Below are 17,968 nucleotides of genomic sequence, written 5' to 3' on the forward strand. Positions count from 1 at the left end.
ATGCAAGACTTGCAGGCGGAGAGAGCATCAGGGTATGCATTGTTAAGGTCTGCAGTGTTGGGTATTGATGCAAATAGGTCTCTTAGTTTTTTTAAAAAAAGGTTCCACATTGGGTCCACAAGAACAAGTTGTAAATGGAAAGCTAGCGAGCTGAAAGCATAGAGACTATCTGGGAATTTTTTGCACAGTGCTTGTGACAGACTGAAACTTAGCACATGAGGTATTCTTTTGGGCTAAAGACAACTGAGTATATAATGCTGACTACTGAAATCCATCACTGACAAGTGAAGAAGGTGTGCAGACAGCTCGAGTTCTTAGTGCTTTTTCCTCCCATCAATTTATTAAGCTTCATGTACCTGGTTTCTGATTTCTTTGTGCAAGTTGAAAACACCTTTCCTTAAAAAAAAGTCCCAGCACCTTTACATTTTACCAGTATTCATTGTACAATGTATGACCACAGCAAATACGCAGTTAATTCGTCAGTTTGATATAACCACTGCATTTTAAGGCTGCTCTCTGAAATGTGGTTGGCAAGCATCTCTGGCATCTATGCAGTACTGCTTGTGACTGACTGATAATCCCACCCCCTTCTGACCAGTTTGTGACATTTTTAAAAAATGTAAGCATTGATTTTACCAGTTCAGGGGTTATTTTACTACTGCATCATTCAATTTCTCTCTCTCCTTTATAGCTCTTTCGATTATAGTGACAAACCAGGACACCCCTTCCCCAAATAACAATAGTTTATGTATCTAAGCAGCAAAAAAAATCTACTTTTAGCTAGGCTAATCATCTTTCCTGTCAATTATATGTGGATTCAATATATATTTGTCTTTTTCACCTGTCTCCTCTTTTCCTCCAAGAAGTTCCAGATAGCATACACATCTTATGACATTGGTTAGGCTTCCCTAAATCATCTAGACTGCTTTGTACCTGAGTTGAGGGGTTTTTTTCCCAAATCTCCCTCTTCCAAACCAAGCATTGCATGTGTTACATTTTGCTTGGGTCTGAATGCATGCAAAGAGATGTTTGAAAAAGGACTTGCAGCTCTGGAGTCCTTGTTATGTATTTCCACCTCCAGTTGTTGGAGGACAGCCTAAAGTATAACGCTTTGCTCTGACCAGTTCATTCTAAACCCCCTTGTTGTGTCCTCCACCTAGTCTGGGTTTCGTTCCATTGAATTGTTTTGTTCTTTTGTGGTACCAAAGACTGCCATGTTGATTGGCCCCATTGCTCACAAGGCTCCCCATGCATCCCTGCCATGTTATCTTGCCTCATAAAAGTGACTTTTGCAAATTGCTTGATAAATGATGGTTTGAAACAACAGCACTGAACAGATACTGGAAGAGGTTTAATTTAAAGCTTACTTTATGGCCAGCTTGAGTTTCAAAGTACAAGTTTATTGTATTCTAATATATATTGGTTATCCTTTTAATGAAGGTATAAATAAACCTTGTAGCTGGAATGAATTATATCTGAATTTTATACCAGTATTGGTTGCCTGCAATCTTCGTGGTGATGGCTTAAAAGTAACCTTCTCTGTAATGAGGACAGTTTGCTGGAAGGGTAGCAGCTATTGAAAACTGAAGTCATCAGATGTCAGCCTGCCCCAATTATTTCACATGTTTTTCTGCAGCAAACCATTTAAGCTTTTACAGTGTCAGAAACCAGGCTGCCTTCAGAACTGGCTTGTTTACATCTTCATTGACTAGCTAATCCTTGCTCCCCCCCCCCCCAGCTGTGTCCCTGTAGGCATCTCTTCACCTATTCTAATATGACATATCAACAACAGCAAGCAGATTTAAAATGTGTATCTTCATCCTAAAAATTTGCAAGGCATAGCACTGGATGAGCAGAACTTCTAGGAGGGTTTAATCCCATAAATTTCAATGGATCGCTATAAATTTAGCATCTGAGCATGGTGATCCCCACCCCCAGCATTAGATATTTTAAAAATGTGACTTCATACTTGTGTCCATTTGGTTTCGACGAATGGTGGAGTTTCCATTGGTAAAAGTGTGGATAATTTAGTTGCAATGTGATTTTGATGCACCAAATAATACCTAGTGTTATTTAGTGATTTCACACATGCTTGATCACAGCCAAACCACAGTTTTCCCTTAGTGTCTACATTATCTTCTGATAACAACAATCGGACGGAGGCAACCCTTATGTAATTGTCTGGAAGGCTACAGCCTGAATGGCTTCACCTAATAGAGGATATGTTCGTAGTTATTAAAAATAACATCTTCATCATGAATTCTGATAAAACAATGAACAGTATTGTTGAGCTAGCAGATGTGGTTTCAAATCCTTGTTCAACCATAAGCTCATTGGATGGGTCTCAGCCATACTTTCATTTCCAAAAGTGGGGATGCTAACCTCTGTCTTTGAAGGCATACAAACTAAAGGTTGTAATGTGCCTTGTATATTAAAACTCCCATGCAAGTGGAAATTAACTTACAAAAAGATAGGTGGTGGTGTGCAATCCTCCCAGAAAACCTGAAACTCTCAAACTTATAGGTCCTGCTACCTAATCTTTAGATTTGTGTTATCTGGCTTACTCAACAGTAAATGAAAATCCTTCTGAAATGTGTGCAGCGGAGGGCTGTCTACATTAACTGGCATGTTCAAGGATGGGCCCTTTACACAAGTTAGTGCAATAATGCAGGCCCCTAGCCGGGATTTTTTTGTTTCGGGGGCATTTAAATTTTTAAGGGGGCAGTTAAATTACAGTTAATTAAATTTATCTGAATGCCTGTATTTAAAGGGGGAGGCTCCAAGCCTGTTTCTAGCCCTTCCTTTCAAGGAGTAGGGCAGCGAGCATGCCAGTTCCTAGGGAAAAAACAGCTCAGAGGGCATTTAAATGCCTTTTGAGTTTCCTTCCACAGGACGAGAAAGCTTGGAAGGGCACTTAAGAGTGGCACCTTCAATACATCTCCAACAATCCCCCTTTCTGCTAGCCCAGTCCTGCTGTATACCACCTAGGTCATGGGCATCCCCATGAGCCTTTGGGAAACATGTAAATTAATTTGAGGGGTAATCCGAACCTTAATCCCATGGGAAAAGTGAAAATATTTGGTATGAAGATGGAGATTGGTTCCATAGAATGATTCACACAAGGAATTGTTTAAGCGATTTTTGAGAAAGAAGGCTGGAAATGGCTTATATATTCGGGGAGCCATCAGATCGCTTCGGATCACTTCTCTTACTACAGCAAGATACCTTGATTGCTTCTCTTGCAAGACATTTGAATGAAGAAGTTCTTGGATCACTTTCCTTGCAGCAGCAAAGACACATAAAGGAGGATCTTTATATTGTATAATTCCAGACTTTGATGAACTTTACCTTTTGTATGAATTCTAGAGTATATCAGACACTTTTGAATTGCGTTTTGAGAATGTTATGTGGCAATGTTTAATAATAACTTCTAGTCTTGTTGGTAGAAGGATAGAGTTGTACCTATATAATACATTATAAAATTCTTTAAAATTCTATAAAACTTATAATAATTTTTTTAATTAAGGGTTGTAATTTCACCACCAGAGGGCTGTCAACCCTAGTGGCAGAGGTTCACATTCTGACTGCCATGGGAGCTTGTTCAGTGACCTTGGGCCAGTCATACACGTTCTCAGCCTGGCCTACCTCACAGGGTTTTTGTGAAGGTAAAATGGAGAAAAGGAGAACAATGTGAGTTGCTGTGGGTCTCCATGAGGGAGAAAGGCAAAGTCTGAATGAAGTAAATGATAAAATCAATAAATATCCCCTTATAATAAAGCTGATGGAAGATCTGAAGGATGGATTTCTCTCATCAAAGCTGTGTCGCTGAACTCAGTTCTAGATTTCTGTGCTCCCAGTAGTTTCGCCCACAGGTACCTGCAACTAAGCACTCTAGCAATTTATGTTCAGAATGCTGGTTTGTGTTGAGTCTGTTTTCTTCATGAATCGACATAAGTGTGGATGAAATAACTATGGTTGTGCCATGTCACTTCAGTTACACATTGTTCCTAGTACAAGCATGGGCAAGTTTATCACACACCCACAATCCAGTAGGTAGTAGTTATCACTGTGGCAAAAGAACTAAGCGCAGCCATGTTTTATTAAAAGAATCTTCTGTCAATTTGGTTTCTCTAGTTTGCATATGAGATCAGTATGGTGGCAGGTAACTGAAAGATCCCCACCCCCCGAAGCATTTACTAACATATCTGTTCACCTCTGGCTTTGCACACTGCGTAAGGCACTCTTCTCAGCAGTCCTGTGTAACAACATCATTTTTGCAAGATTTTCTTTAGTCAAGCTGTGGGGATGCCATAGTCCAGCAGCGTCTGTGTCAGAGGGTATAGAGGAGTCATTCTAATTCCTCACTTCCCTGTTTCTTTCTAACCTCTGGGTCTCATCACTGTTGAATTGCCAGGAACAGCTTAAATATTGTGTCATTTGTTCCCAATTTGGCCAGCACTAGGTCACAACACTTCATCTTCTTAAAAGAGTCTCCTTTGACTGATTCAACATTGCACACGTTGACATCGCTATAATATTACAATCAACTGTTTTCTCTCTTTCTCCTCCAGAATTTTAAAGTTTAGTGTGAAACTAAAGATTTTTAAAAATTGTATAAAACCATGACATTAGACCTAGCCTTCAAAAAACAAAACTTTGGAAAAGGGGAATATAATGCAGTTGTGGACAGCTGAAAGTAATCTGAGCCTTAGAATATGACAGCAACGTTACATTTTGTTGAATTGTTGCATTCATTTTGTAAACCGTTAAACTAAAGAGGGGACGAAAAGCAGATTTTGAGATCCTAGATTATTAGCATTTTTAAGAGCCCTAATTTCTAACTGTCAGCAACATAATAGTTTCAAGGATGTATTACCACTGTAGTCTTTTGTTAGCATCAAATGCATTAAACTGGTAGAAAATATCCTAATTACTGTGCATATCAAATGCAGCCATATTCTCATCTTGAAGCACAAGATTAGTATTAGCTTCAGTTAAATGCAAATGGAAGCAAATTCCGCTTTGTATTAAACCACACAGACGTGACACCATTAGTAGGTCCAATATTCCTAGCTTGTGAGCTAAAATTAATGCATGGTGACAGATAATACATTTCTGGGTTGCTGTTACTGCGACATTTGGGAGTTTTGCTTTAGCATTTGAAACCCAGGGCTCTTACTTGCTTAGTACTTCAGACTCCAGTGCTTTTTGCCACTCCTGATGTTATCTAGTGTGGGTCAGAAGTAAGCTTGTAGTCTGTGTGGATAGTTTTAGTTAGCACAAGGTTGTCCTGGGGAAACTCAGTAGTGAACTTTCTAAATGTAAGCTGCTTAGAATGTCTGGTATCAGTGCTATTCTATACTAGGCCCCAGTGCCTCATAAGGTTCTGTGAGATACATGTGATTGTTTTGCCAAGGTTCAGAGGAGTATGTGAAAAGGAAATTATTGAGAAAGAGTGAAATAAAACAGATGTGGTATGCCGTAAGAGTTTAAGTTGTACATGACTCCAGTTTGAAACAGCTTTGCTTGAAATGTTAAAGGAAACAAGGACTAGATGACCTGAACGTGAAAAACCAACCAAACAAAAAGAGGGCTTAAACCAGGGGTATCAAACATAAGGCCCCGGGGGCTGGACCTGGCCCGTTCAGGGCTCCAGTGTGGCCCACGAGCAGCTAATGCAGGAGAGGAAACAGGAGACTGCTCAGGAGGAGCAGAGCAGAGAAAAGAACAACCTCACCTGCAGCAGTCGAGCAGGGTGGGAGAATCTGCCCAGTGCTACACTACTGGCTCTCTAGTGCCCTGTACGGGTTTTCCTCTGTACCCCCTTCCCAGCCCATGCAGCCTTGCACTGAGGATACAACAACTTGGAGCTTACAAGCTGCTGTCCTTTATACAGGTTATATCTCCAGTACCTGGCATTACGTTTTATGGCACACATACCCGGCCTGACAAAGTGACATTTATGTCAGATCCGGGACTTGTAACAAATGAGTTCGACACCTCTGGCTTAAACAATTTTACTGGTTCCCCGTTGGTTTGTAGGCCCAGTTCAGTGTACTAAAGTGATCTGGTACCAAGATATTTGAAGGATGCCAGACTGACTGTATCAGTATGTCTAGATCATCATCAGAAGCATTACTTTAAAAGTCAAAACAGATAGGAGGTGAAAGATCTGTGATCAGAATTCTCTGAGATCCTCCCAAGCTGTAATTGGTTTGGGGAGTGTGGGGGAAAGACAGTTATAAGCACCTCAGTGTTTTTCTTTCAGACAGGATGTCTGTATTCCTATGTCATTGGAAACCATAGTTAGGATTAGGGGTGGGCACGAACCGGGAAAATGGAGGTTCCTCCCGGTTTGTGAGGTCCCACAAACCGAAATGAACCTCCCCTGCTTCACGAACTGGTTCAGGTTTGTGAGGTTTGTGGATCTCCCCCCCCCCTTCTGCTGGGGCTAGCTCCCCAAGGCCAGCAGAATGGAAGGGGGGGAGATCGTCCAAAACTCATTTAAAGGGAACATTCCCTTTAAATGGGTTTTGCAAGTGGGCACCATGTGGGAGTGGAGTCCAAGTGTTGAATTCACCCCCAACAAAAACAAAACAAAGAAAACAACAAAAATTGGATTTCTTTAAAAGCCCCAAATAATAGAAGCACCACCTTTAAGAAACAAATGCTGTTGCTAGGAAACAATCTTGCCAGTTGAAGCCTTGGTTTCTGTCAGTAAAAGGTGGGGGAACAGGGCTGTTTTGGCCTTTGGGGGAGGACTCGCTGGGGCCAGGGCCAGCAGCAACCACTGGGTGACTTGCTTCACCCAACTTATAGGTGTCACTCAGGTCTGGCTGCTTGCTACTTTTCAACAGCAGTCACCCCAGGAAAGCTGGTGGCGTTCAGGGGCTGGAGTTTCACACTAGGATCTGAGAGACCCAAGATCAAATCCCCAGTCTGGAAGCTCAATGTGACACCTTGTGCCAGTCTGTCCACACTAATCTACCTCGCAGGATAAAATGGAGGAGAGGAGAATTATGTACGCTGCTTTTGGGTCTCCATTGTGGAGAAAGGCAGGATATAGCGGTTCAGAGTGTCAGATTAGTATGTGGAAGACCCAGGTATGAATCCCCACTTGTGCCGTGAAAGCTCGCTGGGTGACCCTGGGCCAGTCACTTTCACACATGCTAAATAATGCAGTTTCTATCCACTTCAGTGACTGTTTGGAAGTGGACTTTGCCATTTCACAAAGTAAAATCCAGTTGCAAAGTTCACTGAAAGTGGATGGAAAGTGAGTTATTTAGTGTGTGTGAAAACACCCATAGTCTCTCAGCCTAACCTACTTCACAGGGTTGTTCTGAAGATAAAATGGAAGAGAATTATGTAAGCCGCTTTGGATCCCCATTGGGGAGAAAGGTGGGGTACAAATGGATTAAAGCTGCCCTCCTCCAGCGGCAGCTGGCTGGGCTGGGGGCAACCAGGACAAGATGGGAGATGTGGGGTGATGTGTGGCTCTCCTTGCTCTCCAGCAGCCTGGAGAGTGGACAGGTGAGGCAGGCAGGCAGGCAGGACGAGGACAGCAGCGGTGGAGCCCCAAAGTGCCCAAGGTGGGGAATGTGTAGCCAGGGTTGGAATCGTGGAAGGGGCTCTGCAGAGCGCCCAAGAGGGGCCCAGGCAGGGAGCTTGCCATGGTGAGAAAATGTGGCTAAGGGCTCAGAGGCCATGGAATTCAGTTCTGCTGCATTCAGGGAGACTCACATAAGGTACTCCCTCTCCCTCCCCTGCCCCACTAATTTAATTTAATTTAATTTATGTTTGATTTAATTAGTGGCCCTGAAAAAAATCCTGGCTACAGTAAAATATACCATTCTTACCTTTTCTGACCTCTCTGTTTGTGTACTCCCTTACCTGAACCCTAGACAAAGAGTGGGACCCACCAAAGTAAAGCACTTTTAAGTCCACTAATTTGGTGAAGAAGTTTAAGCATGTGCTCTGGCTCTCTGACAGCAAACTTGGGATGGGTAACTAGTTTCATAGGCCTACATGAAGGCTGAGATACTTGGTGTTGTCCAAAGGCCAAACTTATGTTTGGCTATGAGTCACTGAGGTAGGAGGAAGTCTAGTCTTCCCCTGTGTCATTTTCCTAAACTGAAACAGCTCTGTGAGGTATTATTTCTGTGTTGTATGGCTGCATGTATCCTAAATGCTGCAGACCTGCAGTGCCGCAGCAGGGCTAACACCATCCTCTAGGGCTCTTTCAGCTCAGGGCTGGAGCGCGCCCTCCCCCATCCTGTAGTGCCAATCATCTTGTCCTGGTAGGTTGCCCCAAGCCCAGCCAGCTGCCGCTGGAGGAAAAGGAATGAAGCTTGGACGGGAGGGGAGGGAGAGCTTAAGAATGGGGGAAATTGGGTGGGGTAGACAAATTGATGGGTCCATTGGCTACGGGCCTGGTTGACCCCTAAAGATAAAAGTTAGCATTAGTTCTGCCTGTTTAAAAAATCTGACAGAAGCCTGTTGAGATTTAAATGTTCAGGTATGTAAGAGCTGGATCAAAAATGGCAGTGCTAAAAAAAAATTGAATTAGATGTGAAACTTGTAACAAACTATAGGAGCATTCTGGAAGAGTATTCATATATTTCAGGAGAGGATTGAACTAAGAACCTTCTGAATGTAAAGTATGTGTTTTAGATGCTCATTGGCTTAATGTGGCATATTGTGCCAACATATAAATTAAATGGACAGAATTGTCATAGACCCAGTTTGAGTCACTGGGGTTGCCATAATATGGGCCCCGGTCACACGGGGAGGAAACTGCAGAGGAGAAGCGTGGCTGTTTGCCCTGGGGCAAACTACTGTGCAGTTACGTGATCAGACCTCCTGTGGAGGTTCTGTGGAGGTACCGTGGAGGTTCCATGGCAAGGGAGAGGTGCCGATCACAGGACAAGCCGGCGCGCAATGAACATGACAAATGCGCATGCTTCGGTGGGTGCGCATGCGCATCCACAGAGACTTGGACAAAAAAAACACACCTTATTTGCAAGGGGACATGGGCGGGCGCCGGATGCCACCGGAAACGCGATCAGACGCCCGCCCTTGCCCCGGAGTTTCAGGAAACTAGTACCTCCAAGGTACTAGTTTTTTGCCACGCAGTTTCGGCTGGAAGCCTCGGTTGAGCCACGGGAGTGCTACGCTTCCCAGATGTGCTGGTGAGATCGCGCCCGGAAACTCCGTCTGTTTTCCGTCTCCCTTGTGTGGCTTCTGTTACGTGTGACCGCGGCCCTGGATGGGTTTAAAGGAAATGAACTTGAAAATTTCTAAGGTTATCCAAGGCAGTGTGGTGGAGGTGGAAAGTGCCATCAAGTCACAACTGACTTATGGTGACCCCATAACAGACTTCTTTTTGCTGTGCTTGTTTTGTTCAGTTGTAGAGTGCATGCTTTACAAGAAAGCCTAAGTTCAACCATCTCCAGTTAGCAAACTTAGGAAAGATCTAAGGCAGAAAACTAGGAACGATCTCTGCTTGAAGCCTTCCAGAACCACTGTCAGAAGATGGTGCTGTACTCGATAGATCAATGACATGCCTCTATATAAGATATCATCATATATTCCTCTGTTAGACAACAGCCAATCAGTTTTGTCCTGGTACAGGGATCTTGAAGATCCACATTTTATCTGTTTTATTTATTTATTTACAAAATTTGTATGCTGCCTTTCTGCCCTTACAAGGGCCAACATGGTGGCTAACAATTTAAAGCATACATAATAAAACCATATTTTAAAACAATTAAAATCAGGCCTTTCAAACATACATCATTAAAACAATTTTTAAAACCAGTTAAAATATATACAACAGCAATTAAACATTTGGTTAGGAAAGAGGAATCACTGAGAGAATGCCAAATGAAACAAAAAAAAGGCTTCACGGGATGGTGGAAGACAGATGAATCAACCTGGGGAGAGAGTTCCAGAGCTTTGGTACCATGACCTAGAAAGCTCTTTCCTGGGTTGCCACCCACCTGATCTCAGAAGGCTGAAGCACCCAAAGCAATGCCTCCAAAGGTGACTATAATGGGTGAGTGGGTTCATAAGGGTGGTCCTTCAGGTATGTTGGTCCCAAAACGTATAGGCAGTTTAAGGGAATGAGTTTTATAGACTACATCTTGGCACATGTTATGCAATAACATTGCTGATACATAAATTTTCTGTTTCCAATTCTTTAATAATAAGGCCAAATGAATGTTTTCCCTAATGAAGAGAGGAGGTAAAACAGGAAAATGGGTTCCTTTCTCCTTCTTTGATGCTGAATACCCAATTTGTATTCTTGATACAGCAAAGTTTGAACATGAACTGTTCCTTTGCAAATCATATGTCTGATGACTTACTATATTACTCATCCTTGGCAGATGGTACAAAAATGAAAAGAAACTTTTATGTCCTTCTTTAAGAAATGTTCAGGTAAGAAATGTTCAGCTAAAAATATGAACTTGAGGGTTTGCTTCTTTTATTTTAAAAAGCGAAGCCTAACCTAAATATTGTAATTTAAAGGTTTTAATTTAAGGTTATCAGTTAATACAACTGACCAATTCTGAGAGTGTTAAGATTCTTATCCACAATTAAACATTCCCCTTTGTTTCTTGTATGATTGTTCCTGGGTTTGGGATACAGATGACGGAATTTTTCTTGTCCTGTGCACACTATATTATTAATGTTATGATTGCTGCAGATTCCCACTAGACAGCCTTTTCGGTCTGCTGATGCTCTAAGAAGTGTCTAAGAATAAAAGGCTCTTTGAGTTGAAATGGGCTGGTAGTCTGGAATGACATTTGAATGCGTGGAGGACAATGTCTTAATGACAATGACGAAAAGGAGAAGCAAAGGAAATTCTAAACCGTCCCATTTCTCCCAGAGACCGTTACCTCTCTTTTAGGATTATTGTGTCACATGGTTCCTTGGCAAGGCTTTGTTAAGGGCAGGGGGGAGGAGGCAGACCCGCTGAAGGGGACAAACTGAGGTTCCCAGACAAAGCAAGAGAGTTTCAGTAGAGATGCATGGTCTGTATTCTATAGAGAAAGCCAACCCCAGAAAAGTCGCCCTCTCAGAAACAAAATTCACAACACTTCTAAATCAAGAAGTCCTGTTTACTTTTATTAGTGTTCTGAGATAAAATTCACTTTTAGCTAGCTATAAGCCTTTTACGTGAGGGTGTGTCCCAAGTTGTTTTTGTGAATAAGCTTTTAAAAGAGCTGCAATACTGATATACAGTTTACAGTGACTGAGGCGTTCCATAAAACAAAGAAAACTAAACACCCTCAGGATTGACTCAGTTCAGCTGTCTGGTAACGTGTGCAGCGCCATCAGAAGTTAATGGGGAATTAAACATTCTTAGCTGCAGGGAGAATTTTTCCTATTACTGCAGATCTATTTACGTACCAGTTCAATCAAATTGCATGGCTGTTATACCAGTGTATAATAGGCTGTTGTTTCTGTGTCTTCACCTGAAATTATAATAATGGTAAAGGTCTGATGGGAGGATTAAAATATCCACTCTCAAAGCACAATAGAAAAACACTGTTGTGGTGGTGTGTAACCATGGCTAGCAAGGGTTTCACATGTTACACTCAGTCACTTGTGATCCTGGTGCAAATATTAGCAAAGTTCGAACAGGATTTGAGATGTGTGCATAGTTGTTCTTTTAAGGTGATTTTGCTATATTGCTGGATATATGTAGGGATTAGAGTAGTCACGCTCATTAGAAAATTGTGCTTATTTTTTAAAAACTCAGTATTTGGATTCTGCACCATGTTAACTTTGAGTTTGTATTTCTGAACTGTACACACACACACACACATCTGATTTTTTAAAAAATAAAACATGAATAAAACTGCCCCTTTGTAAAAATTAGTTAAAATAAAACTTGTTTCATTGTTGCCTGCATCAAAGTCCTGTGTTTTCATTTTATCAATAAGACCTTGCCTACATGATATAAAAGTCGTATGTTGTATTTAAGTATGTATATACAAAAACATATCTGTGTGGAGCCACTAATACAGGCGAAACGTGGCATGCTTAGTATATGCCCTTCCTCCCAAATCCACATAATCAGCCAAGGTGCAAACATGCATTTTAACAAGCTTATAGCTGATAATTTGGTAAAGAATGGTTCTTGACAAAGCAGCAGGATGAGAATTGCATGTTGATAGTAGCAGAGGAAAGAAATGTATTTTTCTGGTGAAATTTAGTTGTCTTAGTTTTAAAAAGCACAGCTCAGAGGTGTTGCTCTTGACGTGATCTCAGGAAAGAAATCAGTAATTACCAGGCCAGGCATTCAGTTCTGTCCTAATTTTCCCACCAGTTTTTCAATGTTTCAGCTGCCTCCGAGACTTAAAATATTCTCATTAGGTAGCTGCAGAAGCAGCTTGCTTGCCTATTCCCTCATTCTCTCGCTAGCTTTTCCTTTCTTTCTGTTTCTTTCTCTTTTTTTTTCCTCCCCCTGCCTTGGGAGTGACTGTGAAGATCATTTGCTGGAATGATTGGCAGGTTAGAGGATTCAATGAGATGAGTTCCTCTTAGCGCAGGTCAAAAAGGCTAGTTAGCAGGAGCTGTCGAAAAATGCCAGCAGCATTCAAAATGGGAAATGTCATGACTTCCAGGCAGGGGGTGCCACCTGGAACAGAGAGCCCCCAGCTCATTAGCAAGTTACAGGATGCACGCTTAACTGGAGGCAGCAGAGGAGGAAAGATAATGCCCAATAGGGAAAATTATTGTGAAGTGGAATTGATTTCATGTATAATTTGTTTATCACTAGAGGGGACAAATGCTGCCCATCTGACATGCGGAGGAGTGTGGACTGTGAATGAAGCAATTTAGCATAATCTCTAGGTTGAGCTCTGGATTTAAAGAATGCAAACTTCTTTCTTCCTAACTGTGGAAATGATCAGGTCATGTTGTATTAATTAAACCTGACATACTCTCAAATGGTTTATCTCTGCAATTGTAGCGATTCAGCAGAAGCTGGTATATATGGGTTGCATTCATTATAAAGCAGGAAGGGGAGGGATTTCTAGATGTGATTCTCCCCCAACACACACACATTTAGCTTCTGCTGGAGGGAAAAAATCTTGTCTCCAACACAGACTGAATCATAAACCAACTCATGCTTACTTTCAGTAGAAAGGCAGACAGTATAAAATCAGAACACCATTTCTGTCTCTCAGTGTAACGTTCTTTGCCCTCAAATAGGTCTTCCTTCCTTCCTTCCTTCCTTCCTTCCTTCCTTCCTTCCTGAATGCTGTATTTTGCTCAATAGATGTTACAAGTGGGGGCCCACAAGACTCATGGGGGAATCCCATCTCCCCCCCACTTTCTCACCAGCCCAGTGTGGGTGGGTGGAAGGAAGGAAGTCTGCTCTCCTTCCCTACCCCCCAAACAACATGCACCTGCATCGATGCAGGGCTTGCGGCACCACCTTCCTTGCCACCAGGTCAGCCTCTGCGGCTCTTGGGCTATTGCAGCTTCATGAAACAGCCTTATACTGAATCAGACCCTTGATCCGTCCAAGTTAGTATTTTCTACTCGGACTGGCAGCAGCTCTCCATGGTCTCAGGCAGAGGTCTCTCATATCACCTACTGCCAGATCTTTTAACTGGAAATGCTAGAGATTAAACCTGGGAGCTTCTGCATACTACTGACCACAGTTCCCTATAAGCTATGCTAGGGGGCAATGGCGCACAAAATTTCAGAGGCCAGCTCAGAGGATTTCTGCTTCAGCTCACAACCAAGCTTCCCTAGAAAACAATGGGGGCACCTCCTTCCGGGGCCCATAGAATTGGACCCTGTGGTCCAATCTTTTTGAAACTTGGGGGGGTGAGGAGAGGCGGCAGCAGCTATGCTGCAAATTGAGTGCCTCTACTTCAAAAAATAGCCCCCCTAGGTCCAGATACTCCCAGATAGATTCTCCATTATAGCCTATGGGGCCTATTATTATAATGGTTCCCATAGGTTACAATGGAGCTGGGAGAAATTATTCCCCCCCACACAACTATTATGCTTTTCAGTACGATTTGTAAGTTGCCTTGAGTCACAGGGAAAAGTGGGATATAAATATCTGAATAAATAAGTAGTTTGGGCAGGTTGATAACATTTAAACAACTTCCTGCTTGGTGGGTTAGGCAGTGTTCTGACATTGATTGTTCCATTTCTGTTATACTTAACTTGTAAAGCTGGTTGTCATACTTCACTTAAAAATCAAAGTACACTGCAAGATCCCCCCCCCCAAGTGTTTGGTATGTTTTCTAAGGGTCATTGCAGGCCAAGGTCCAAGGTCTACCAATATAGTGGACTGGGGCAGGTAGACTTGTTCTCCAGAGGCCAGGTGTACCAATATAGTGGAAAGGGGCAGGTAGACCTGTTCTCTGGAGGCTTGGTATGCCCCTGTAGAGGACAACATTTTGTTTAATGAAATTGGACTTGATTTTGTTTTCTCTTATAATGTTTAAATTATTCTTTAAATATAGTTTAAAAGAACTCACTCTGATATTTTTACAAGGTTATGGAAATAATCTTCTGAAAAAATTATTTACACAATTGTCAAAATGTAGACTTGCTCACAACTTTAATGCTACTAGTTTTTTTTGCTCACGAGGTAGAATTTCTGCTCACAACACTGTGGAGCTTAGGGGGAACATTGCCACTGACCCACAGTTTTTCACTCAAGTATGTGTCTTGTTGGTACCAGAAATGTAATGTGCTCTGTCAGCAAAATATATGTAGGAAAGATGTTCCATAGTCTAGATGCCACCTCAGAAAAAGTCCTATCCTGAGTGACCATCCACAATGGTGGTACAGCCTTTTCTTTCTCTAAACCTTTCTTCTTCCACCCTATTATACATAGGCATAAAATAAAATCTGTTTCAACCTATATGCAATTGAATAAATATTATTTTGCTTTCAAGTAGACTGGCTTAGTATTCAGGCTGCATAGTTCAAGATGGGTAGCCATGTTAGTCTGTCTGTAGCAGTAGAAAACGGCAAGAGTCCAGTAGCACCTTAAAGACTAAGAGATTTTGTGATAGGGTATGAGCTTTCATGAGTCACCACTCACTTCTTCATATCTGAAGAACCACAAATTTTGTTAGTCTTTAAGGTGCTACTAGGACTGCATTGTGACTGCATTTTTAGTTTTAGAATTTTGTCAGCATTATATATTTTAAGGTTTCTTGACTCCAAGGCAACACTCTTAGTTTTCACTATAAACATTGCACATGGTATGTCACCAGAGTAACCCCTCCACTATTCTCATGCAAATTTATGCAACTTGTATTTCCACAAGTACACCATACAGATTAGCTGAAGCCTTTCAGATGAAAGTATGTTAATACTGTATTTTTTAAATTGCACAGTGCATTCAATCCTTACCTCCTTTATGAGCTTATTTAAAATAACGTTCATATTTAGTGGGTATTAATTGGCAATGATCAGTTTGTAAACTGTAATTGTAAAAACAGAATGGTAGAGTTGGGAAAATTTGAAATTGGCTATATATTAAGGAATAAAAGTGAGCTCAACACAAGAATCTATCATGTAATGAAAAATATTTAGCAAATATCATGGCTGAAATAAAAGGGTTTACTGAACTGAGGAAACAGAGGTTGAGCAAGCCATTAGAATTCTTCAAAAGCTTACAAGCTGAGTATTATTTATTTATGGGATTTCTATCCTGCCCTCTCCCACAAGCGGGCTCAGGGAGGGGGTTAAAACGGGATAAGACAAGTAAAAACAATTTCTGAATAATTACAATTAAAAACCTATATACATATAAACTAGAAATGAATAAAACCTATGGGAAGGTAGATTCCAGTTGGTCAGCTGTGTTGGTCTGAAGCAGTCGAACAAATTTAGAGTCCAATGGCACCTTTAAGACCAACAAAGGCTTATTCAAGGTATGAGCTTTTGTGTGCAGGAACACTTTATCAGATACCTCAATTATATCATTTTTAAATGGCTCTACGCAGGCTATTTTTATATTAAAGAAATTGTTCACCTGTGCCCGAAAACTCAGTCAGAAGTAGGTGCCCAATATGCTTATTTGTCCATCCATAATGTTCCATGTTTTAAGAACCAGAGTTTTGATAGAAATGACTCTTGAACCGACTGCAAGGGTTTTTTTTGGGGGGGGGGGGGTTGACACTGACTTCTATCCTTAAGACTATATGATTGAAGATAGCAGTAACTTCCAGCATTAGGGACACAGACTGAAAAAAATACCTTCTATTTATGCCTAGTGGCAGACTAAGCATATTGTGTTCTGTCTCTATCTGTGTGTACAACCAAGGTGTTTTTGTTATGTTGCAGTTGGTAATGTTTAATTGGATTCTCATTATAAACTTGGCATATATATTAATGTTCATTATACAATGCGAAGGGTATTATGGCTTTGTCTGAAATAGAAGTCTTAAGTGGAGAAAAACTGCAGTTTGTTTGGCACATGCAGCTATATTGGAATGTTTTTCCTTTACATTCTCACGCATATTTCTGGAAGCCTGAAGTAGAGAAACAGATGGGGTTTTTTGAAAATGTATTAAACAGATTCTGGGATGTTCAGAATTTCAGTAAGAGCCAGTTGGTGGCACAAAAGAGATTCAGAGGTGGCACCTTAGATAAAACCTACAAATGTGTACTGTTTTTCTCCCGGTTTATTACTAGGATACTAAATCTAACATGGAAGAAATTACTAAAGCACCCATGTAATTAGGATGCTTAGGAGTTCAGAACTAAAGGCCTGTACTTTGGTTATCACCTTACATATGATGGTAATAACTAACCATAGCTGACATTTGCAAAATGTGGGCTATAAATGAAATAAATAAATAATATTCAAATAGGGGCTTGCAATATATGATATATCTGTTTGGAAGTGGTACAAAGATGGAGACTACCTGCAATATGAGGGCAGAAATCAAGGAAGGGTGGATCTGGAAGGGAGAAATGACAGTGGCACAGCAACAAGGCTGTGACAGCTGTTTCAACGCCTGTTAGAGGACATCTTATTGTGGACCAATCAGAATGGATGAGCTGCTGGACCAAATTACTAATAATAATTAATAATTATTATTATCATATGGCATTGTGTGTAGAATAGCAAGAGATCCTAAGATTGTCTGGTAGCCAGACTTTCTAGCTCTTTAGCATTATGCACCACTAGGTGGCGAGCCAAACTTGTTTGTAAGGCAAGAGATGTTTCAGAGGTGGTTTGCCATTGCTTGCCTCTGCATCACAACCCTGGTATTCCTTGGAGGTCAACCATCGAAATGCCAGCCAAGGCCTGCTTATCTTTCAGGATCTGACTGGATCGGACTAGCCTGGACTATCCAGGTCAGGGCTGGACCAAATGATTGAATTTGGCTGACACACATAAAACTGACATACTGAGTTAGGCCATGGGTCTATCCAGGTCAAAATTGCCTCCTCTGGCTGGCAGCAACTCTCCAGGGTCTCAGGCAAAGGTCTTTCGCATCATTTACTACCTGATCCTTTTAACTGCAGATGCTGGGTACTGAAGAATGGATTTTCTACACGCAAAGTAGTTGCTGTTCTACTGCACTACCACCTCATCCCAAAATGAGTATCCACTGTTCATGGATCCACTGCATGTATCCATCTGTCTTATTCATGTGATTCAGGTTGCAAGTTTCCAGTTTCCAGTACTGTGATGTGCCATTTAATAATCACAGTGCTTGGAATGTTTTTCAAAAAATTATGAAATATCATGCAGTGGCTGAAAGAGGGAAACTGCTGTTGCATCATTGCTGATCCATACCAGAAATCCAAGTAACTGAATTTTGTTGTTGTTTTATTTCTAGGGGGCAATGCTGTCAATGGCTGTGGTCTCACTAAACCATTTATCCCCTATTAATATATTTGTGGGGAATTCAAAGAAATACATGGAGTTATGTGCATCTGGGCAGGAAAAAACAAATGCCCTTGAAAT

The 17,968-nt window shown here is 41.4% G+C and overlaps 1 protein-coding gene across 1 annotated transcript in view; it reads left to right on the forward strand.

Annotated features, from left to right (window-relative positions):
- CDK14 (cyclin-dependent kinase 14) overlaps positions 1 to 17,968 on the forward strand; it is a 277,214-nt gene that overhangs the window by 210,554 nt on the left and 48,692 nt on the right. The gene's annotated exons all lie outside the window — the stretch shown is intronic.

Source organism: Gekko japonicus, unplaced genomic scaffold, assembly GCF_001447785.1.
Source record: "Gekko japonicus isolate JY-2015 unplaced genomic scaffold, Gekko_japonicus_V1.1 scaffold721, whole genome shotgun sequence".
NCBI classification, from domain to species: Eukaryota; Metazoa; Chordata; class Lepidosauria; order Squamata; family Gekkonidae; genus Gekko; species Gekko japonicus.